Source organism: Rana temporaria, chromosome 6 (genome assembly GCF_905171775.1).
Source record: "Rana temporaria chromosome 6, aRanTem1.1, whole genome shotgun sequence".
Taxonomy (NCBI): Eukaryota; Metazoa; Chordata; class Amphibia; order Anura; family Ranidae; genus Rana; species Rana temporaria.
The window spans coordinates 16812974-16836989 of record NC_053494.1 but is presented as its reverse complement, the minus strand read 5'-3'; the positions used below and the strand labels follow the sequence as shown (position 1 = coordinate 16836989).

The following is a 24016-nucleotide window of genomic DNA, read 5'->3' as shown; positions in this document are numbered from 1 at the left end:
TGGCTACTATGCAGAGCTGCTAGTAAATCAACCCCTTTGTGACTTGCTAGAAGATTAAAGTGTTGCAGTCTGATCGCTGGGGGAGAGGAGACTTAGGAATGTCTGCCTGCAGCAGAATGATGACAACATCTCTTCGTAGGCAAAGTCACTTAGTGGAGGGAGGTGCTTTTTAAAAAAAACTATAGTGCCTCTTTCTATTGTGACATGTCATGAATGTATTCATGCAGACTAGTAAAATTACTGCAAGGTCCATATTAAACTGCCCTAATCCCCTACACCCAAGGTAGGCAACCTCAGCACTCCAACTGTGGTGAAACTACAAATCCCATCATGCCTCTAGAGTCTAGAAACATGCCTGTGGCTGTCTCGGTCTTACAATTCCTCATGGGGTTTGCAGGTTCATCACAGCTGGAGTGCCACGGTTGCCTTCCTCTGCCCTACACACCCTGCCCTTGCCATAATATTTAACTGGTTACCACCAGTACCTATGATGGCCCCTCAGTACTGGTAACAAGACACATGGGGCCACAACTGGCCCCAGCAACCTCAACTTTAATAATGCAGAGCAAAGACCAATGACGCGACTCATAGCAGCCAGTCATAATTTAGGCTGCCAATCGGATGCTACGGTTTTACTGCCCTTTGTCTGATTTTATAAAGGGTCATGGTGCCTATGTAGACGTTTCTGCAAGGGGGAGCTGTGAGGAGCAACGCATTGCACCCGGCTTAATTAGCATTTATTAATATTAATCTTTACTGCCGAGATAATTATTTGCTACGGGTTACTGCACGCTATTGATCTTTGCTCCGTGTTATTAAATGACATCCATAAAGTGTTTTGGTTCCAGGTACACGGCAAGCTCTTGCAGCTAAAAAACCTGTGAAGGTGAAGGGCCGCTTTAACGTGTCTTTCCCGGCAAAAATGAAAACAATTCTTACGTTCTGGTAAAAGATGAACTCTTCTATACTCATTTTTTATGATATCCCTTAATTAGTTGCAAAGATATTACACAGTGATTCTGCATTGTCCCGATTATAGTATTATTTTTATTGCTGGCCTGACAATAATTTTCAGCCACTGTGGCTGATACCCCCCCCCCCCCCCCCCCCCCAGCGTTGTCAGCGCTCAGAAGCTGCACCGCTGCTTTCCAATGATGCTACTCTGTGCACGTGCCGTTCCTACCTCTGACACCATGGCTCTGTGCACGTGCCGTTCCTACCTCTGACACTACTGCTCTGTGCACGTGCCGTTCCTACCTCTGACACTACTGCTCTGTGCACATGCCGTTTCTACCTTTGACACTGCTGCTCTGCGCCATTCCTACATCTGACACCAATTCTCTGTGCATGTGTCATTCCTACATCTGACACCAATGCTCTGTGCATGTGCCATTCCTACATCTGACACCAATGCTCTGTGCATGTGCCATTCCTACACTTGACACCAATGCTCTGTGCATGTGCCATTTTTACCTCTGATACCAATGCTCTGTGCATGTGCCATTCCTACTTCTGACACCAATGCTCTGTGCATGTGCCATTCCTACATCTGACACCAATGCTCTGTGCATGTGCCATTCCTACCTCTGATACCAATGCTCTGTGCATGTGCCGTTCCTACCTCTGACACTGCTGCTTTGCGCTGTTCCTACCTCTGACACCACTGCTCTGTGCACGTGCTGTTCCTACCCCTGGCACCCTTGCTCTGCGCATGCGCCGTTCTTGCCTCTGACACTACTGCTCTGCCCATGTGCCATTCCTACCTCTAGCACCCCGGCTCTGCGCATGTGCCCATTACTACCACCAACACTACTTCTCTGCACATGTGTTGTGTCTATCTCCGACACCGCTGCTCTCCGCATGCATTTTGTGTTGCGTCTATCTTTGATATCCCTGCTCTGCTCATGAATTGTGTCCATCTCTGACACCACTGATCTGCACATGCATTTTGTTTACCTCTGACACCATAGCTCTGCGCATGTGTTGTGTCTATCTCCGACCTCACTGGTCTGCTCATGCGTTGTCTATTTCTGACACCACTGCTCTGCTAATGTGTAGTGTCCATCTCTCACATCGCTGCTCTGTACATAATTATTATTGTACATGACACCATGTCTACCTTTGACACCACTGGTCTGCACATGTGTTGTGTCTATCGCTGACCTGAGCTCTGCTGTACAAGGGCTGCAGGAGGTTGATACCAGGCCATATACAGAACAGGTAAAAAGCCTAGGCTTATGACATCATGCACAGCGCTCTCTCTCTCACTCTCGTGAGAGTTTGCCAGAAGGAGGGCCACTGAGAGCTACAGAGCTGGAGGTGTGCCTCTGTGTGTCTGTGTAAATCCAGGAAGTGAACAGGCAGCAGTTTCAGCTGCCCACAGTTAAAATGGTTGCAGCCAGATTCAGTGGAGGGAGATTTCTATCTTTGGCAAATACAGAATCACAGTATATATAAAATAATGTGGTTGGAGGGAATCTTCAGAATGGCAAAGCTGTTTGTATTACAAATTATGTGAACATTCCTCTTTTAAGGATGTATTGATAATGATAGATATGCATTATTTGTTTCCTATCGACCTAGAGGTCAGTTTTAAAGGTATAATTTGCCTTTAACAAAAACTGCCTATTCAGGTAAGGGTGTCTGTAGATACAAAACAAACTGTGCAGCATTGACCAAAGTTGAATAATGCTTTTGCTGTAGGTGTAGGCCCTTACGTACTTCCCAAAGCCTGACTGAAAAACTCCCAGAGATGGTATATTCCCATTCTGCTTTGTTGCTAGGACGTTGCTAAGACACTCCCACCAGATGGTGGAGGTGAACAGTAACAGCTGGGAACCTTCGCAACGAGGTAGGACAGGATGACGTTTTTTGGTAAAGATGACTTACCCTGGCGACTGAACACTTTAAGTTCAGTCACCCATAGCAACCAATCAGAATTCACTCTGCTGAAGATAGACTGGTGCAAGATAAGATTGGTTGCTATGAGCTATGTAAGAATAAGGCTCCATTCACACCTAGGCGTTTTTACGCCCGAAGCTATTGCAGCCTGAAATACGCTGGAGGGGTGATTTAACATTGTCGGCTGTGGAGATGGTTGACATCTCCACGCCAAAGCGCCGTACGCCTGAAGCTCAAAACAAGTCCCTGACCCTTTTTTTTCAGGTGGCTTCGGCGTTCGGCCATAGCCGACAATGTGTAAATCACCCCTCCAGCGAAAACCGCGGTAAATCGCGGGACAAAACGCCGCAATTTGTCGCGGCAAATCGCGGTACAATACGCCGCGTTCAGGTGTGAATGGAGCCTTAGACAGATAAAGGTGACTTACCCTGCGATCTCAACAGGCGTACTAACATCTATATACAGGAGAAGTCTATAAATCTGTAGTTGAAATTCAATCATGAGAATATGGAAATCTGAAAATCACTTCAGACATTGCTTAGACTGGGAAACTTTGCGGCAATGGCTAAAAAAAAAGTAGTGAATCTACGCTATAATTCTCATGCACAGTGTGTCTATGCGTCGGATTAGCCGCAGACACCGACACACAATGCATCGGAAGCAAATTTGTTACTTATAAGTCATCTGTATTTCATATGCGCCTGGCGTTGTATATCCTGGGAGTGTTAGCGTGCGCGGCTTTCTTTCTACCACACGTCAGTGGAAGCTGCGCGATCCAAGGTCTGTTCCTGAATCCTGAGCAGGTGGCATTTTAATATGCGGCGTCCTCTAAATGTCACGCCACATTCAGGCTCCGGTAGCCGCTTGTTAAAATGTCTGTCCGCAGACTTACAATTATCCGCCAAAGCGCCTTTGCGCACGCATACATTTTTTAGGCCAGAGCTCGGCGATAAGGTGAAGCCCAATTATTTATAACCAGGAAAATGGCAATGACACGGCTTGATTTATTACCCCATAAGTAAGGAAAAAGAGTGAGGTAGGAAAGCGCAGTAACCGATGGCAACCAGTCAGAAAAAAATATATTTTATTCAATCTCTATGTACCAACATAGGTTGCTGTAGGTTACTGCACCTTGCTTGTTCTTATTGGGTGAAGCTTTTAGTATCTTTTGATGTTGGGTGAAGCTTTTAGTATCTTTTCATATTCATACAGCAGACAAAATGGCTGCCTCCAATGTGGTCTGCCACAACCACAATAAATAAGTAGTGCAGTAATCTATATAGGAACAATATTTGAGGTAAATTTGGCTCCAACTAGTCTAAGTGCTTGATAGAATTTCAATAAATGACTAATCTGAGGTAAAATCTGAGGTAAATTCAAGTCACCTCAATGCACTTGTTTTGGCTTCAGTGTTGGTTAATAAAATAAATTAAGTAATGTATGGCCTCGTCACCATAATAGTCCTATTGCCAATAGCAACCAGTCAGTATTGGTTTCCTAATCTATTTAGTGGAGATGTACAAAGAAAGAAGGGTGAGTTGCTGACCCTTTTAGCTGTGTGTGTGATCTGAACCAGTGTTGATTTCGTCAACGAATACCTTTTTTTGTCAAAGATTTTGTCAGCGGCATTTTTACAGCAATGAACACGAAACGAAAAGTGCAGCACATTTTTGCCCACTCGCGAAAACTATGGCGAAAATCAAAACCGTGACAAAAAATGTGTGAGTCAGGGATGTTTACCCTCATAAACTAACTTCCGGTTTTCACAGAGCTCTGGCTGCTTTTGCAATCCGCTCCCAGCAAGCAAGCGCACCATGACGAGATGACTGCCAGAGACCTGAGAGTAAGAGAGCAGAACTGTGCATTACAGGACAACCAGGCTGAAGCCTCCCGAGTCCCAATTTCCGATGAGACTGAGTTTGTCCCACTCCCGACTCACGAGATGACCGCGCCGCCAGGCGTGCAGAGCAGACTGTGAGTGTTTACAGTTGAGTATTACAATTACAGCACAGCAGGCCTGAGCCCTTAGACCCCCGTCTGTCCAGACTGAGCACTGTGCGTGCAAATGTGCATTACAGGCCTCCCCTGACCACTAGCAGTGGCATCCAGAGCACTGTGCATTACAGGCCATCAGTCCACAATCCAGCTCTGTGCAGCATTACAGGCCTAAGACCACTGTCTAGAGCACTGTGTAACATTACAGGCCTCCTCAGACCACTGTCCAGAGCACTATGCAGCATTACAGCCCTCCTCGGACCACCGTCCAGAGCACTGTGCAGCATTACAGGCCTTCTCAGACCACCGTCCAGATCACTGTGCAGCATTACAGGCTTCCTTAGACCACCGTCCAGAGCACTGTGCAGCATTACAGGCCTCCTTAGACCACCGTCCAGAGCACTGTGTAACATTACAGGCCTCCTCAGACCACCATCCAGAGCACTTTGCAGCATTACAGACCTCCTCAGACCACCGTCCAGATCACTGTGCAGCATTACAGGCCTCCTTAGACCACCGTCCAGAGCACTGTGCAGCATTACAGGCCTCCTTAGACCACCGTCCAGAGCACTGTGTAACATTACAGGCCTCCTCAGACCACCAACCAGAGCACTGTGCAGCATTACAGGCCTCCTCAGACCACCATATTGGCTTTTTTCTTTGGGGACATGGCTGCATTTGTGGGGACATTGCTGTATTTGTGGGGACATTGCTGTATTTGTGGGGACATTGCTGTATTTGTGGGGACATGGCTGCATTTGGGGACACATTGCTGCATTTGGGGACAAATGGCTGCATTTGGGGACACATTTCTGCATTTGGGGACACATGGACACATTTAAAAAAAAGTATCGGTAATCGGTATCGGCGAGTACATGGGAAAAAAAGTATCGGTACTTGTACTCGGTCCTAAAAAAGTGGTATCGGGACAACCCAACTTTAGACCATAAATAATAACATATTAGATTTTTTTTACTCCAGGAGTATATGAGTTTGGAAATTCTACAGAAATGCTTATATAATGCATTACAATTTAACTAAACCCATTAGATTTTAGTTGACCTAAAATTATTTGATTTGACTGTAATGTACTGGAGATTTTAGTCGACTAAATTATGATGACTAAAACTAAAATGCCATTTTAGTAGGGTGACCAGATGTCCCCGGAGCCAATCAGTCCCCGGATTTGTCCCCGGCAGGTAGGGGCAGCACTAGGTGGGCGCTGAAGGACTTCCAAGCACCCCCATATAAATGCATCTGACCGGATCACACACAAGGCTGTGCAAGTCTGCATCAATCCAACCTGGATCAATGCAAACTTGCCAAGCAATGTGACTGAGCTAGGACTTGCTGTGCAGGGATACAGCCGCAGAAGCCGATACTCTTCTTCTAGTTCAGGGCACACAGTTTCTCAGAGCGGCGGAGTGATATTCTGTGAGGCACAGAACCTGCACAGCTCTCTCACAGAAGAGAGGAGGGAAGGGGGCGGGCGCTGTGCACAGTCTGGCAGCAGCTTGTATACACAAGATCTGGAGAGCGAGGAGAGAGGCTCACATTCCTGTGGACTTCCCCAGTGTACAGAGATGGATTGAGGTAAACTGTGCATGCAGCTTAGAAGTTTGCTCTGCAGTCATTTCAGTTTATTACTGTACTATAGCCTGGCTGTGCTCTGTATAGTTTCCCCTGTTTGGATTCAGCAAACGAGGAAAGATCATGTATTATTACTGCTGTTGGGTGCTGCTGACCATTACATGTACAGTATGCGCCCCTAAACACACTCTGCATTCTGTGTAACGCACTGGTGAGCCCTGTTTTCTGTGTGTTACGCACTGGTGAGCCCCCTGCATTCTGTGTTATGCACTGGTGAGCCCCCTGCATTCTGTTTTAAGCACTGGTGAGCCCCCTGCATTCTGTGTTATGCACTGGTGAGCCCCTGCATTCTGTGTTATGCACTGGTGAGCCCCCTGCATTCTGTGTTATGCACTGGTGAGCCCCCTGCATTCTGTGTTACGCACTGGTGAGCCCCCTGCATTCTGTATGTAATGCACTGGTGAGCCCCCTGCATTCTGTATGTAATGCACTGGTGAGCCCCCTGCATTCTGTGTTATGCACTGGTGAGCCCCCTGCATTCTGTATGTAATGAACTGGTGAGCCCCCTGCATTCTGTGTTATGCACTGGTGAGCCCCCTGCATTCTGTGTTACGCACTGGTGAGCCCCCTGCATTCTGTGTTATGTACTGGTGAGCTCTGCATTCTGTGTGTAAAGTACTGGTGAGCCCTGAATTCTGTGTATATCTCACTGGTGAGCTCTGCATTCTGTGTGTAGCGCACTGGTGAGCCCTGTATTCTGTGTGTAACGCACTGGTGAGCTCTGCATTCTGTAGGTAACGCACTGGTGAACCCCCTGCATTCTGTGTGTAACGCACTGGTGAGTCCTAAATTCTGTGTGTAACTCACTAGCGAGCCCTGTTTTGTGTGTGTGTGTAACTCACTAGGGAGCCCTGTTTTGTGTGTGTGTGTAACGCACTTTGAGCTCTGCATTCTGTAGATAACGCACTGGTGAGTTCTGTATTCTGTGTGTAACGCCTTGGTGAGCTCTGTATTCTGTGTATAACGCCTTTGTGAACTCTGCATTCTGTGTGTAATGCTCTGCATTCTGTAGATAACGCACTGGTTGACCTCTTTCAAGTTTTATTACTGTTATCTTCACATGATTTCTAGGCTTTCTCTACTGCAGTCTGTGTCACTCCTCACTTCCTGTCCTGGTGAAACATTGGCACCTAGACAGGAAGTGAAAGAAAATCTTCACATGGTTTATATGATTCTTCTACTGCAATCTGTGTCCATTCCCCACTTCCTGTCCTGGTGAAACATCACCAAGAGAGGATATGAGTAAAAGTCTTCTTGTGGTTTCTTGGCTTTCCCCTACTGTGTGGCTCCTCACTTCCTGTCCTGCTAAAACATTTTCATCTATACAGGAAGTAAGGAAAAATCTTCACAAGATACAGCAATCTGTGTCACTTCTCATTTCCTGTTCTGGTGAAGCGATGTCACCTAGACAGGAAGTGAGGAAAAGCCTTCTCATGGTTTCTGAGATTCCCCTACTGCAATTTGTGTCACTTCTCATTTCCTGTTCTGGTGAAGCGATGTCACCTAGACAGGAAGTGAGGAAAAGCCTTCTCATGGTTTCTGAGCTTCCCCTACTGCAATTTGTGTCGCTCATCACTTCCTGTCCACATGACAATTCATCATCTAGACAGGAAGTAAGGGAAAATCTTCACACGTTTTCTAGTCTTCCCCTACTGCAATCTTTGTTGCTTCTCACTTCCTGTCCACATGACAATTCATCATATAGACAAGGGAGTAAGGAAAAATCCTCACCTGTATTCTAGTCTTCCCCTACTACAATCTGTGTTGCTCCTCACTTCCTGTCCACATGACAATTCATCATCTAGGCAGGAAGTAAGGGAAAATCTTCACACATTTTCTAGTCTTCCCCTACTGCAATCTTTGTTGCTTCTCACTTCCTGTCCACATGACAATTCATCATATAGACAGGGAGTAAGGGAAAATCCTCACCCGTATTATAGTCTTCCCTTACTGCAATCTGTGTTGCTCCTCACTTCCTGTCCGGGTGACCCTTTTGTCTTCTTAAAGCAGGGGTTCACCCTAAATTTATTTATTTTTTTCTACTATGTCATCGAGCATACTAGCGCGAGCTACAGTATGCCTTTATTTTATTTTTTTGCGCCATACTCACAGTTTAATCCCGTAGTTAAGTTTCAGACTCCCCGCGAGGAGTAGGCTTTCCTAGGCAGAGGGGAACATGATTGCCGGCCGGCTATGGCGCATCACGCTTCCCGAAAATAGCCGAAATAGGACTTGGCTCTTCACGACGCCTGCGCAGTCAGCTCCTAGTCTGTGCGCAGGCGCCGTATAGCGCTGTGAAGAGCCGAGTCCTACTCCAGGTATTTTCGGGAAGCGTGACGCGCCATAGCCGGCCGTCAATCATGTTCCCCTCTGCATAGGAACGCCCATTCCCCGCGGGGAGTCTGAAATTTAACTACGGGATTTAACTGTGAGTACGGCGCAAAAAAATAAAGGCATACTGTAGCTCACGCTAGTATGCTGGATTTAATGGTAGAAACTTGTTTTTAAGGGTGAACCACCGCTTTAACAGGAAGTAAGGCAATATCTTCAAAGTTTTTTAGTTTCCCCCTACTGCAATCTGTATCGCTCCTTACTTCCTGTCCGGGTGACAGTTTGTCACCCAGACAGGAAGCAAGGAAAAATCATCAACTGAGCAGTCTCAGAAGCTGTCCTTTACTGCGCTTTATGTCCCTCCTTGCGTCCTTGCCATACATCGTACCACACTGCACCAACATCCTGAGGCGGGGGGAGCACTTAGCTAAATGGTGATTATTCAAATTTCCAAACATAGAACACAGCCAGCACTCCAACTTGACCTAAAAGATGAAGTCCCATATTAGCAAAAACAACACTTCCAGGGTATGCAGACCCCCCCCCCCTTTTTTTTCCAAGGTTACAAGCAGAGACCATCTCCGAGACCGCCTGTACTTGTCACCTTGAAAAAGAGGACCTGCCCACTCTCAAACATTGGTGTTTCTACTGATATGGGACTTCAGTAAACATTCCCAACTTCCTGTCCTGGTGAATTATCACAGAAGACAGGAAGGGAGGGGAAATATTTCCAACGGGAACACAGAGCAGAAAAAGGCCAGAGATTCCAACCTTTCCCCACTCAAAAGTAGATGCTCTGGGTGGCATTGCGACAATTCTTTTGCTCTGGTTTTTAAAAACGAGCCCTGTGTTCTGGAGCAGAGAGTGCCACACGCGGTGGTTTATGGGTCATCTATGGTCATTTGCCTCCTCGGTTGATTTTTCCTGCCACCCCCTCGAAGGTGGGCAGCAGACATGGCGCGCTAATTCCCTGCTTCTCATCTCCTGTTCGCGCACCAGAAGGTAACCCCAGGCACAGCGGCTTGTCTGCGCTCCCGCTCATTCTCTGCTCTGATTGTTCTCCCAGCAGCAGGTGTGGAAGTTACAGACCCTGGGGGGGCAAAGGATGCTACATGGGTAATAGCGTGTCAGCTCCACTCAGGCAGAGCCCGTCTGTCTTCTACAACCACCATTTCACCGCCAGAGAAAAAGCATGCGTTACAAAGACAAGACCCCCCTGATTGCGGCGTAGCCCTCATTTCTCATAATTCCAATATGCTTCCTTATGCTCATTAGGCTTATGTGTGTAGACTGGAGTATTGCAACAGGGATGTGTAAGCATAGCAATCAATCAGATTCCAGGATTCCAGATTCCTTCTCCTGAGGTTGTGAAAAAGGAAACAAATGGTTAGGCAAATACGTTTTTTCTTTTTCTTTTTTTCTTCAATTTTTACGCATTTTTTTTTATAGAAAGTAACGCACACTGTTAGGGAAAAATCCAGTTCTTTGCCTTTGTATTAACTGCTAGAAGGTAGCATTTGAAGGATGTAAAGCAGTGTTGGTCAACTCATTAGACATATGGGGCCTAAGTGCACCCACTGATATCGCCCGAGGACCTTGTATATTATTCACAGTGCATAATGCTACATGAGAATGCTAGAGATTGTGAACATACTAAAGGAAAAGGACTAAAGATGGTCAGAGACTGAATATGTATTACACAAGATGGTCAGAGACTGAATATGTATTACACAAGATGGTCAGAGGCTGTGGGAATACTACAAGAGATGGTCAAAGACTGAGAATATACTACAGGAGATGGTCAGAGGCTGGGACATACTACAGAAGATGATCAGAGGCTAAGGTTATTCTGTAGGAGACATAGACATCAAAGACTGAGGACATACTATAAGAGATATTTAAAGACTGAGTACCTGTTACAGAAGAAGGTCCGAGACTGAGGACCTACTAGAGAAGAAGGTCCGAGACTGAGGACCTACTAGAGAAGAAGGTCCGAGACTGAGGACCTACTAGAGAAGAAGGTCCGAGACTGAGGACCTACTAGAGAAGAAGGTCCGAGACTGAGGACCTACTAGAGAAGAAGGTCCGAGACTGAGGACCTACTAGAGAAGAAGGTCCGAGACTGAGGACCTACTAGAGAAGAAGGTACGAGACTGAGGACCTACTAGAGAAGAAGGTACGAGACTGAGGACCTACTAGAGAAGAAGGTCCGAGACTGAGGACCTACTAGAGAAGAAGGTCCGAGACTGAGGACCTACTAGAGAAGAAGGTCCGAGACTGAGGACCTACTAGAGAAGAAGGTCCGAGACTGAGGACCTACTAGAGAAGAAGGTCCGAGACTGAGGACCTACTAGAGAAGAAGGTCCGAGACTGAGGACCTACTAGAGAAGAAGGTCCGAGACTGAGGACCTACTAGAGAAGAAGGTCCGAGACTGAGGACCTACTAGAGAAGAAGGTCCGAGACTGAGGACCTACTAGAGAAGAAGGTCCGAGACTGAGGACCTACTAGAGAAGAAGGTCCGAGACTGAGGACCTACTAGAGAAGAAGGTCCGAGACTGAGGACCTACTAGAGAAGAAGGTCCGAGACTGAGGACCTACTAGAGAAGAAGGTCATAGACTGAGGGCCTACTCCAGGAGATATTCTATAGGAGACAGAGATATCCGAGACTGGGGACATATTATAATAGATTTTCATAGACTAATTAACCAACCACAGGAGATGGTCAAGGCCTGAGGACATACTACAGGGGACATCAGAGACTGAGGGCCTATTAGAGAAGAAGGTCAGAGACTGAGGACCTACCACAGAAGAAGGTCAGAGACTGAGGACCTACGACAGAAGAAGGTCAGAGACTGAGGACCTACCACAGAAGAAGGTCAGAGACTGAGGACCTACGACAGAAGAAGGTCAGAGACTGAGGACCTACCACAGAAGAAGGTCAGAGACTGAGGACCTACGACAGAAGAAGGTCAGAGACTGAGGACCTACCACAGAAGAAGGTCAGAGACTGAGGGCCTACTACAGGAGACATCAGTGATTGGGAGCATAAAACAGAAGATTATTGGTAACAAATACACAGCTCCTTAAGGTTTTTATTTGTTCCCAAGTGGTGCAGCATTGGGTTAAATACTCTGTTCAGGCAGCACCTTATAGAGTCAGACCGCTGTTCTCACACACACTCAGCAACACAGGTCTCTAGCAGTCTGACACCCAAACCCCTCCCCCCCCCCCCCAATCCCCATCTTCAACTCCCGTGCACCTGCTCTATGTACCGTGTTGAAGTGCCATTTGTTGTGAATAGCATCCCAGTGCACTATACAGTTGAGTGCTATGCATGCATACTAAAACGCACATAACTTGCACACTGACTCTGGTAGGGTCTTGTACATTTATTTTCATCAATGCGTGCTTACAGCCCATTCGTAATAAATAAGCTGCCTTTACACAACGCATGTTGCATATAGGTGTGAATAGGCCCATAATCCTTGAACGCAGAAAGTAATAAAAAGAAATATTTCTGCAGAAAAACATGCATGCTTGGAAAATCTAATGTTTCAAACGGCCAGGCTCCATAAATACCCCAATAATTGTAACCGCCGCTTTGTCCATCATTATCTCCGCTGGAACTACTCAGTCCTCACCTCTGCTCCCACTGAACCTTTTACAATGTGGAAGCCTTCTTGTGATTTTTTTTTTTTTTTTGCTTTCTGATTGCTGAATATATTGCAGGTACATTGTGTGTTATTAACCCCTCCGTTCCCTCTACCGTGGTGCCGAAGGATTGGCTTGTAACCGGCTTATTCTCCGCACAATAGCTAATCTGCAGCTCCATTCAGTCAGCTAAAGCCTCACACCGTGATTGTGAAAAAGACTTGCTTCCTTTTCAAACAGCGAAAGCTTCTCGGATTTTTTTTTTTTTTTTTTTTTCTCCTGTGGTTGGATGGATTTTTATAGAGCTTGGATATTAATTGATCGCCTTTTCTTCTCAGTTCTGCTCCTCGCCCGTCTTTCAGATCAAGACTAGCCAGATCTCCCATTGAATGCACACAAATAAGGAAGCAAGTCCTTTTTACAAAGCAGGTAAATAGAAGGGAAGAGGGAACAGTAATTGGGGGAAACCCCAAGATCCTGGTAGCCAATATACCTATGTAACCCACCAGCTGTAAAAACATGGGCCCACGCTGTGGGGTTAATTTACTAAAACTGGAGCACTCAGAATCTGGTGCAGCTGTGCATGGTAGCCAATCGGCTTCTAACGTCAGCTTATTTAATTAAAGCGGAGGTTCACCCAAAAAACAAGTATCTAACATTACATTTAGTATACCTCAAACATGTACAGTATGCCGTTTTAATTTTTTTTTGGGGGGGGGGTGTACATACGGTATTATCTGTATTTTCCTCCTGGCTTCCGGGTACTCCCGCGGGAGTGGGCGCTCCTGTGCAGCGCCGCAATGTTATCTGGGACTTCGCCCATATGATTGACGTGCCTGAGAAAAACTCCCCCCGGCGGATAAGGCGCGTCACGACTTTCCGAAAGTAGTCAAACTGCGAGTCGCCTCTATACGGCGCCTGTGCAGTCAGCTCTACACGGCTCCTAGTCGGTGCGCAGGCGCCGTATAGAGCCGACTCGCAGTTCGGCTACTTTCAGAAAGTCGTCACGCGCCTTATCCGCTGGGGGGAGTTTTTCTCAGGCACGTCAATCATATGGGCGAAGTCCCAGATGACATTGTGGCACTGCACAGGAGTGAGTACCCGGAAGCTGGGAGGAAAATACCGATAATACCGTATGTACACCCCCAAAAAAAAAAAACGGCATACCGTACATGTTTGAGGTATACTGAATGTAATGTTAGATACTTGTTTTTTGGGTGAACCTCCGCTTTAAGCTTTGGTAATAAAACCTGGAAGCTGATTGGTTTCTATGCAGAGTTGCACCAAATTTTCCACTCTCCAGTTTTGGGAAAATAACCAGCTGCCGAAGAGCCTAAAGCAGGCCATACATCGAATTTCGAAAGAATGTTCTTCTTCGAAAATCTTATCCAAGAATTTTCGTTCGTATTTCGCACCATCACTGGGCTGCAGCAACAGTCGATTTTCGAGCTGCCATCGAATTTGAGTAATCGGACATGTTGGAAATTTTTGGAAAAACGAACAGCTTGCTAATCAATGATGGGAGAAAAAGACATGCGCATGTGCAAGAAAAGAAAATTCCCAGAAAGAAAAGAAGATTCATAGCCACGAAAATCATTTTTTGTAGCAACAGGAGGTGAAATTGAAGGCTTGATTGGCCGAATTTAGAAATCAATGGTGGCACCATCTTATCACAAAACGCACAAATTTTCTGATTTTCAAAATGAAATTATTTCGAAATTCGACCATGTATGTCACCCCCCCCCCCCCCCCAGAGCCCCCATTTGACTTACCTGAGCCCCGAATCTCCGTTGGCGCGATCCTGCGTTGCTTTCCCCCAGGTCTTCTCGGCTCTTCATTGGATGATTGATAGCGCAGCCATTGGCTCCCGCTGCTGTCAATCAAATACAATGATGTGGCCGCCAGGGGGCGGGGCAGAGTCATACAATTGGTGTTTATGGAAGCCGATTGTATGACATGGGAGCGCGCCCGCAAGGTAGCCCCCTTCGGGAGAGAGCTTCCCAGAGGGGGTTAGCTCTTGCGGGGAGGAGCTGCGAGAGCCGCCGTGGGACCCCAGAAGAAGGCGATCTGGGCCACTCTGTGCAAAACGTACTGCACAGTGGAGGTAAGTATGATATGATTGTTTTTAAAGAAAAATAATACCGAAACCTTTACAACCCCTTTAAGGTGTTCACGGTCACCAATCTCTGCACTGCATGTTGCAAAGCACTTTTTCAATTGGGTATACACTCCACAGCTCACAAGTCGTTGTGAGTTTGGGCGTGTTTGGAGTAGGATTCGAACCTATGTTGGCCAGCCCACTAGGAAGGTGTCACCGCTACAGGCCAGTCATCTTCAGGCAGGGCATTCCCTGGCAGGCAGCTTCATGTTCACTATAGGCATATATACATGCATCTGCAGGGCATGCCTCGGCTACTTATGTTTGGCCCAGTACAGTGACCGCTTCCTGGCAGGGTCGCTCAGGTGGGTTCACAGTAGCACTCAAGCTCATCTCTGCTCACAAGAACCTGCAGGCATACTGATTGCCCTTGTAAATGTACTTGCGCAGCTAAACCCAACACCGCCAGGCTCCACCCTCTGCCACGTTTTGTTCAGTATGGGGCTTAGTGAAAGAGTCCAGTAAGAGCCGGGTTGGGGGAATGTTGAATTAGTAAAGTTGCCAGGGCAATGATTTGGGAATGCAGCTTATGTGATTTTTGGAACCTGCATTCAGCTGCCATGAAGTGATGTGCAATATGTAGTGCAGGGTTTTGGTAAAGGGAAGGGCTTCTTTTCTTCTTCGCATTCTGCAGCCTATGGTTTTGGCCAGTGTTCTGGAACACTTGGCTTGTATCCATCACCTTTGCAATGGATTTGAACGAACACATATTTTAGTGATAATTCAGTATAACTACAACTTGTTATTACTGTATTTCTAAAATGGCATATTCTAGTTTACCTGCATGTTGGGGTTAGTCGCTTTAGTTCTTAGATGGACCCTTCCTTCTTCCTTATGTTTCCTCAGTTAGGTACCAGCTTTCATAGTGTGCACAAGGCGTAGAAGATCATGGTCTCTTTACACTTTGATTTGACTGGTGAACATCGCATGTACTGCATTTTAACAAGTAACACTATGTTGGATTAAACTGCTGTGTTTGATGGGAGAGCTGAGCTGGCTGTTTATTAACTAGCTTGTTTGCAATACACAGACGCGGGATGTTGTATGAGCTACCATGCATCAAAAAGCAGACAGGTGTACATATCCTATCAACTTTACATATTTATTGCAAAAAATGTAATCTTGTTTCCAGTGTTCTTGTTTAAATACCTAAATAAATCCAAGACTGGATATGCTTGCATTTGAATTTTACCCAATTCATATATATGCACACTTATAGCTTCAGCCATATTGGAGATTGGTGATCTATGTGGTCAGATTATTATTATATGTATTATTATACAGGATTTACATTATAAAGGGGGCCAGTACAATTATAACACAATTTGATATAGAAGGAATAGGAGGGCCCTACTTGTTCAGCTTACAATCTAAATCAGGGGTCTCCAAACTGCAGCCCATGAGCCGAATATGGCCCCTTGCTTGCCTTTATTAGACCCTTGGAACAGTATTCCTTTCACTAACATCAAAGACAGGGCACCATTCCTCTCACTGACACCCGTGATGGGGCACTACCCCTCCCACTGACACCCGTGATGGGGCACTACTCCTCCCACTGACACCAGTAATGGGTCACTGTCCCTCCCACTGACACCAGTCATGGGTCACTGTCCCTCCCACTGACACCAGTCATGGGTCACTGTCCCTCCCACTGACACCAGTGATGGGTCACTGTCCCTCCCACTGACACCAGTGATGGGTCACTGTCCCTCCCACTGACACCAGTGATGGGTCACTGTCCCTCCCACTGGCACCAGTGAAGGGGCACTGTTCCTGCCATTGGCACCAGTGAAGGGTCACTATCCCTGCCACTGACACCAGTGATGGGTCACTGTCCCTCCCACTGACACCAGTGATGGGTCACTGTCCCTGCCACTGACACCAGTGATGGGGCACTGTCCCTGCCACTGGCACCAGTGATGGGGCACTGTCCCTGCCACTGGCACCAGTGATGGGGCACTGTCCCTGCCACTGGCACCAGTGATGGGGCACTGTCCCTGCCACTGGCACCAGTGATGGGGCACTGTCCCTGCCACTGGCACCAGTGATGGGGCACTGTCCCTGCCACTGGCACCAGTGATGGGGCACTGTCCCTGCCACTGACACCAGTGATGGGGCACTGTCCCTGCCACTGACACCAGTGATGGGGCACTATTCCTCTCACTGACACCAATGAATTCGGAACCCCTTTAAGGACCAGGAACCAGCACCAAGGAGCCAAGTGTACATTAACCCAACAGTGAACTTCTCTTATTTGCTTCCTTTGGGTCTGTCACAAATTTGTTAGTTGTATCCAATTATATGTGAGTCTTGTGTGCATTGACTTCAAGGGGTTGATTTAATAAAACTGGATCATTTTAAATCTGATGCAGCTGTACATGGTAGCCAATCAGCTTCTAACTTCAGCTTGTTCAGTTAGAAGCACATCTTCCCCCGGGCCTTTCTTCCGGGTTTGTGCGCTCTGGCTATGTGATTGGCCGGAGCTGCAATGACGTCACTCACATTCATGCACTTGGGAGCCCTCGGTTCCGACGCAAAGCTCTGAAGGTCCGGCAAGGTATGCCGGACCTTCAGAGCGCATGCGCTGGTGACGTAAATGGCTGCATCCAGGGTGAATATCTCCTAAACAGTGCACGTTTAGGAGATATTCATTTTACCTACAGGAAAGCCTTAATAAAGGCTTGTGAAGAAATAATTCCGGACGGCTGCACTTCCAAAAATCCTTTTATTGAAGCTTTATATGACAAGTGGTTGACTGATGGAGCAGGGGACAAAGAGGTAGACAAGTTTCGTGCAAATATGAGCGCTTAGTCATTTCCTTATTATAGGCTTACCTGTAGGTGAAAATGATCAGGCAAAGTTTACTACCGCTTTTAAGCTTTGGCAACAAAACCTGGAAGCTGATTGGTTTCTATGTAGAGTTGGACCAGATTTTGCACTCTTCCATTAGAAAAATCAATCCAATTCGTTTTGTGATAGTTCAACAAAACAAATGCCAGACTAAAGCAGTGTCCTTCGTCCTGTTTGATTCGTTGACCTGGAACAAGTATGCAGTTCTGACGCCATTGCCTCATACATACACCGGTGTTCTGCCGATGAGTGTCTCCCTGGCGGATTATGTCCCCACCCCCCTCGTACTGCGCAGGCGCGGCGCATGCCTCCGAAAAAGCCGAACATGCGGCGCCTGCGTGGACCTCGCTTTAAGTGGCCAATCGGCCTCATGTCATCGCTTCGCTCGCTGGGCCTCCTGGCTCTTTTTTTTTAACATCCTCCATGCCCACGGGGATGGTAAGGAATGAGCCTGGATGTCAGAAGTGTGCGCAGGCGCCGTCTAGAGCTACATGTTCGGCAATTTTCGGAGGCCTGCGCAGTACCGGGGGGCATTATCCGCCGGGGGACCTTTTTCGGCAAGCCCCCGGCTCAGTGACGTGGAAAGTATTAAAATTGGGATCTGCCTTTTGTAAAAGACGCCAGCAATTGGTGACAAGCCTCTCACAAATGTGTGAGTTGGCCAGCGTGCCAATAATGTTATTTGAATATTCCATAGTGTTCCTCATTTTGCGCCTTTGTTATGTAGCGGTCACGTGTCCTTCTTTTTTTTTTCTAGTGGCCGAGGAACTTTATCTTGTAAAACATTTCATATTGACCATTCGCTGCTTGGCAGATGAGGGGTTAAGCGCTAATTAAGTTCCCGCCTGCGTGATTCTCCCTCCCAGCTGGTGATATAGGAAATTTTGCGGGAGGAAGGGCTCTTCTTGCCTACTACTCATTTGTATGCAGCGTCTGGCTCCACCAAAGCACCTTCTGTGAAGCTTCAGTCATAGATCATGTAATGATGCTGCTGATCTCTCTCTCTCCCCCCTCCCCCCCTTCCCCAACTCTGCACAAATCACTGGGAGGGAGCCAGCTGCGTGAGTACTGGAGGAAGAGGAGGAAGGAGAGGGGTCGTTTCTGTCATGGCAAGCTCTAAAGGAGTACTAGGTAACCTCAACTAATGAGGGGCACAGGTGCGGATGTGACAAGCCCCTTTAGAAGTCACACAGAGGGACCGGTGCCGACTCCAGACCTGATAAGTGACTGCGGTGCAGGCTCTGCTCGTGTATGTAGGAATCCAGTCCCAGCATGCTCTTTCTACTTTCATTTTTGACACTCCACCATTCCATACCTGCCAGTGTTTTAGTGGTGTAGGCTACTCGGACATGGTGCTTATTCATTTGAAGTCAGACGTGGCCTGCCTGCTGAGCAGCTTCGATTTTCATCCCGCGTTTATCTTTCGCGGCTATCCTTTAATCTGGCCATACACGTGCAGACGTGTGATTGAACCGTTGTAGGAAACTCCGAAAGATCATTCGTCAGAACATTCAATGATGCCATCATTTAGTTGGAAGACCCTTCAAAATTTCACCCAGACCTGCTACTTGAAAGAATTTCCAGATTAAACAGGATTATTTTTTGAGAAATAATCACAAGAATAATGCAGAAAAATGTTTTTCTAAATGTAGAAGTATAGTGTATGTTTAGAAGTATACGTTATATGTTTATCGGCCAATGGGTTGACCATATATACAGTCAATACAGTGTATTAGAATCTACGTATACATCTAGTTATGCATACATATTACCAGCCATTCTCAACTAGGGTTCCTCCAGATGTTGCTTGGGCCTTCTTAAATTGTGGCTGCTTGACCTTCCATTTGATGGTGCCTGCATAGTCCGGGGGAGTACCTAATATATTTGACACCCAGGGCAGGTAGTTCTGTTACCAACCCTCTATGAAAAAATGGCAGTTCTTTTCTCGAAACGAACAATAGATGCAGAGGAGAAAGGCAGACCGTAAAAGCTATGGTATCCTCTAATATTCGAGGTCAATGTGGAAGTGACCCATTACATTGGTGGTTATTGTAAAATTGCTCCCTTGCGAAAATGTTCAATGTAGATGGGAGATCAATCCACCATTACTCATTGCTCAAGGAACTCCTAGCATCCCAAGGAGAAACCCAAGGGTTCCATAAAACCTTGCTTGGGTCTAAATGGTCCTCCGGAATATCAGTCTGGAAAAATCAATAACACAGGGTCCCGATGTCTTTACCAGTCTCGTGCATGTGGGAGAATTGAAGTATACGTATGGGCAAAGTTAACCAAAAGCTTAGAAATGCACTTTAAGAAAATCTGAGTAAGTCTGGATAAGGAAAGAAATTCTATTACATGTATGAACTGATACCTTTCCTGTGTTTCATGTGACCTTTATAATACAGACCCACTACCACTCCCAGTGATCTTTATTCGTTCAGACACAGACAATAAAATACTTTTGATGTCAGGTCTAGGAGGTCAAATACTGTATATACTCGAGTATAAGGCGACCCAAATATAAGCCGAGGCACCTAATTTTACCACAAAAAAATGGGAAAACGTATTGACTCGAGTATAAGCCTAGGGTGTCCATCTGCATGCCTCACTGTGTCCATGTGCATGACTCACTGTGTCCATGTGCATGCCTCACTGTGTCCATGTGCATGCCTCACTGTGTCCATGCCTCACTGTGCCCATGCCTTACTGTGTCCATGACTAGACTGACGTTTAACATGGGAGTCTATGGAAGGGGTGCCCCGCTTTGAAAATTCGGTGACCCGGGCCGTAGGTCCCCCAGACAACAACTTGTAGAGTAGAAATGGGGCTACATGTCTGCCAAGTTCCGGGTCCAGAGGACCTACAACTGGCCGGTACCGGGTCCCCAAAGTCACCGGAGAAATTACAGTTTAACATGGAAGGGTTGCCCAGTTTGAAAAATCGGTGCTCCCTTGCCGTAGGTTCCCTGGACAACAAACTTTACACACTTGTAGAGGAAGAGTGGGGCTACATGTTTGGGGACCCGGTACCAGCCGGCCGTAGGTCCCCTGGACCCCAAAGTCTGGGAGATCAGGCGCAAAAAGGTGATTAGAGTATAAGCCGAGGGGGGCCTTTTCAGCACTAAAAAAAGTGTGCTGAAAAACTTGGCTTATACTCGAGTATATACGGTAATTAAAATAAACCCCACTTAGAAAACAGATTAAATTGCTAAAATTGCGAAAACTAGAAGAATCTATAGAAATGCAAAACTCATGTCAGTCACGTGTTTGTAGGCAGGTGCAGTTTACTTTTGCTGCCATTGTGCTATGTGCTGGGTGTCCAGTGTGCCCCTTCGCCTTTAAAGAGAGGTGGTCTCCCTCCAGGCCCACCTGTTCTTTGCCTATCCATTATAATGCATGTGCTTCCACTGTGGAGGCTCTCAAAATTTAGATTTAGGACTGCAGAAAATGCCGGGGGTGCCTTGATGGGGCTTTATAGCTTACGCTTGTATTTCCATGACTAGACCCCTGTTTTTAACACATACTGTTAGACAGGAAAATGTGGTTGTTTCGGTAAGTTGGGAATGTGTTGCCCTTCCATGTGCTCCTTGTAGCAAAGGCCAGTTATAGGTGAGGGCAGTGGCCATTTGTGCAGTTTACTTTCTCCACTGTAGGTGGCATTCATTCGCAGCAGCATTGCAGATGAAGAAGGGCATCAAGAGGAACATGGTTCCTCTGTGGTTTCCTGGGTCACTGGTGAAGCTATCTGCCGCGCCATGTGATTCTAGCACCCATCTTGGGTCAGGCAGAGCCTATTTAAGGCACTGGTTCCCAGGCTTGGCGCGCATTTGGGAGTGGGTAGAGTACAGGTAGCGGGAGGGAAAGGTTCCACATGAGGAGGAAAAGCATAGGGATTACAACTCCTCTGGACATCTTCCCACTTGGGCACAAGATGGCCAGGCCACGTTCTGCCCCTCCTAACAGGCGGCGTCTGTTTTAGCTGAAACCTGCTCTCTACATGCGAATGAACTGTCACCTACAGTGGAGAAAGTTAACTGCAAATTGACTGCGAATGATTGTCACCTACAGTGGAGAAAGTTAACTGAACAAAACAAATGGCCACTGCCCAAATTGTAAAAGGTTTAGTGGGAGCAGAGGTGAGGACTGTAAGTAGTTCCAGTGGAAATAATGATGGACAAAGCTGCGATTACAATTATTGGGGTATTTGGGGAGCCTGGCCGTGGGAATCGGTGAGTGTTCTTGGTTGAGCTGTCCCTCAGGGTTTATTGTCTTTGCATTGCTTGAATACCTTGAGTTCCTCACATCACACTTGGACTGTGTATGTTATTGCCACCACACCATGCTGCATCCCACCTACAGGCTGTTCGGTGTTTGACCTTCTATTTTGAACAGAAGTCTTAAAATTAGAACACGTATATATTCGCCAGCACACCGTGGATCGTAGAGAACGTCTAAAATGTATTGCAGTAAAATTAGCAAACGGGTGAAGGCAGGTTCATTAGGGATGAACAAAATCGAATCTTCAGATTTCAGTTGATCTGATTCTGATTGGTCCCGGAAGTGCTGCAGAGAGAGGAGGGGGGTCTTTCAAATTCTTAGACTTTTTCCCTGGCTGCGTGGGCACTGACCAGTGGCAACCTAGGGGGTGGGAGAGTGTATAGTGTTCACCTTTTAAATTGTTCCTGAAAAAGCGAGCTTACACATGCAGCACAGTGGCCAAGTGGTTAGCACTTATGTCTAGCAGCAAAAGGGTTGTTGGTTCGATTTCCAACTATAACACTACCTGCCTGTGTGGGTTTCATGCAGGTACTCCAGTTTCCTGCCAAACTACAAAGACACACTGATAGGTTAATTAGTTCCTGTCTAAATTGGCCGGAGTATGTGTATGTATGTATGTGCGTTGGGAACGTTTGACTGTAAGCTCCCTGAGGGCAGGGACTGATGTGAATGTACAATATACTGTATATATAAAGCGCTGCGTAGGTTCATGGCGCTATAGATGTACCTGTAATAAATACCGTAAATGAATGCAGTTCAAAATCCTGGGTAGTGGCTCATCTCCGTGGTGGCCTTTACAATCCTATGGATGATATCAACACATTCCTGGGATAGAGAATTGTCCCGCTGCATATGTGAGTGGTCAGCTAAAATTTCTGAGGTTTGCTGTGTGCCGTCAAAAAGTTCATTTCAGGTTTTGGAGGAAATAGAGCTTGTTGTGTTTATTTGCTTTGTGTAGACTTTGGGGAGAAAAGAAGTAAAACTTTCTGGATTTACCGAAAAGTCTTTTGCACATATGTTCTGTCTTATGTATTGAGCATGAAAAGAAGATGGTTGGAATATAATATAACAACCAACCATTTCCTGAGATGTCTCAAGTGGCTCTTCACTTTTATTGAGTACTGAAAGCTATGGAGACAGGCAGTGCACTCTGGGAAATGTAAGATAGAAACCCACATATTTACCGTATATGGTAGAGGTAGACGTTTAAGCTTACTTTGTTCATGTTGGTCATACGACGTGCCGCTCCCTCTTCCTCTTATGCCGCGTACACACGATCGGAATTTCCGACAACAAATGCTCGATGGGAGCTTGTTGTCGGAAACTCCGACCGTGTGTAGGCTCCATCGGACATTTGCTGTCGGAATTTCCGACCAACAAAAATTTGAGAGCTGGTTCTCAAATTTTCCAACAAGTTTTGTTGCTCGGAATCAAGCAGAAGAGCCGCACTAGCTTTTGAACTTTTTCTAGGCTCGTTGTACGTGACCGCGTTCTTGACGTTCGTAATTTCCGACAACATTTGTGTGACCGTGTGTATGCAAGACAAGTTTGAGCCAACATCCGTCGGAAAAAAAATCCATGGGTTTTGTTGGCCTCTTCTCCGGCACTGGGCAGTCCTGATGACATAGGAGGCTGTGGCGATAACCTTAGCTCCGTTCTGTTCATACACGTATGTGAATGCCAGTCATTATACTAACAACCGCCCCAGGGGGTGGGCTCAAGATGCCCTGCACTAACAGGAAGTGGGTTTGACCAGTGGTGGATTGAGTTAAGACTGTGGGGATCAGCACCAGTCAGTGTTGCCAACCTACCAGATTGAAATTTACTGGCACGACACCCGAAATTTACTGGCGCAGCCACGTTTTTACTGGCATTTCACAAAAGTTACTAAATTACATATTTTTGTTATTTTCGATATAATAAGGGCAAATTATTTAGTCAAATCACCCCCTGCCTCCATCCCCCTCTGTGGTGCCACAATCTCCCCCTGCCTCCAATCTCCCTCTGCCTCCAATCTCCCCCAGGCCACCCTGCCTCCAATCACCCCCTGCCTCCATCGTCCCCTGCCTCCATCCCCCTCTGCGATGCCACCAACAACCCCTGTCCCCATCCCCCACCCTCTGTGGTGCCACCACCCCCATCTGCGATGCCACCAACACCCCCTGCCTCCAATCACCCCCTGCCACCATTGCCCCCTGCCT

General features: G+C 46.7%; 1 protein-coding gene across 2 annotated transcripts in view; it reads left to right on the top strand.

The window, feature by feature from the left end:
* RAI1 (retinoic acid induced 1) overlaps positions 1–24016 on the top strand; it is a 253274-nt gene that overhangs the window by 200128 nt on the left and 29130 nt on the right. The window contains exon 1 of one of the 2 annotated variants that reach the window (XM_040356344.1): positions 6050–6489. The exons of the other annotated variant lie outside the window; for it this stretch is intronic. The gene's annotated coding sequence lies outside the window, so the exon portion shown is untranslated. Of the gene's footprint in view, positions 1–6049; positions 6490–24016 lie in introns of those variants that run through there. 2 annotated transcript variants of the gene reach the window in all.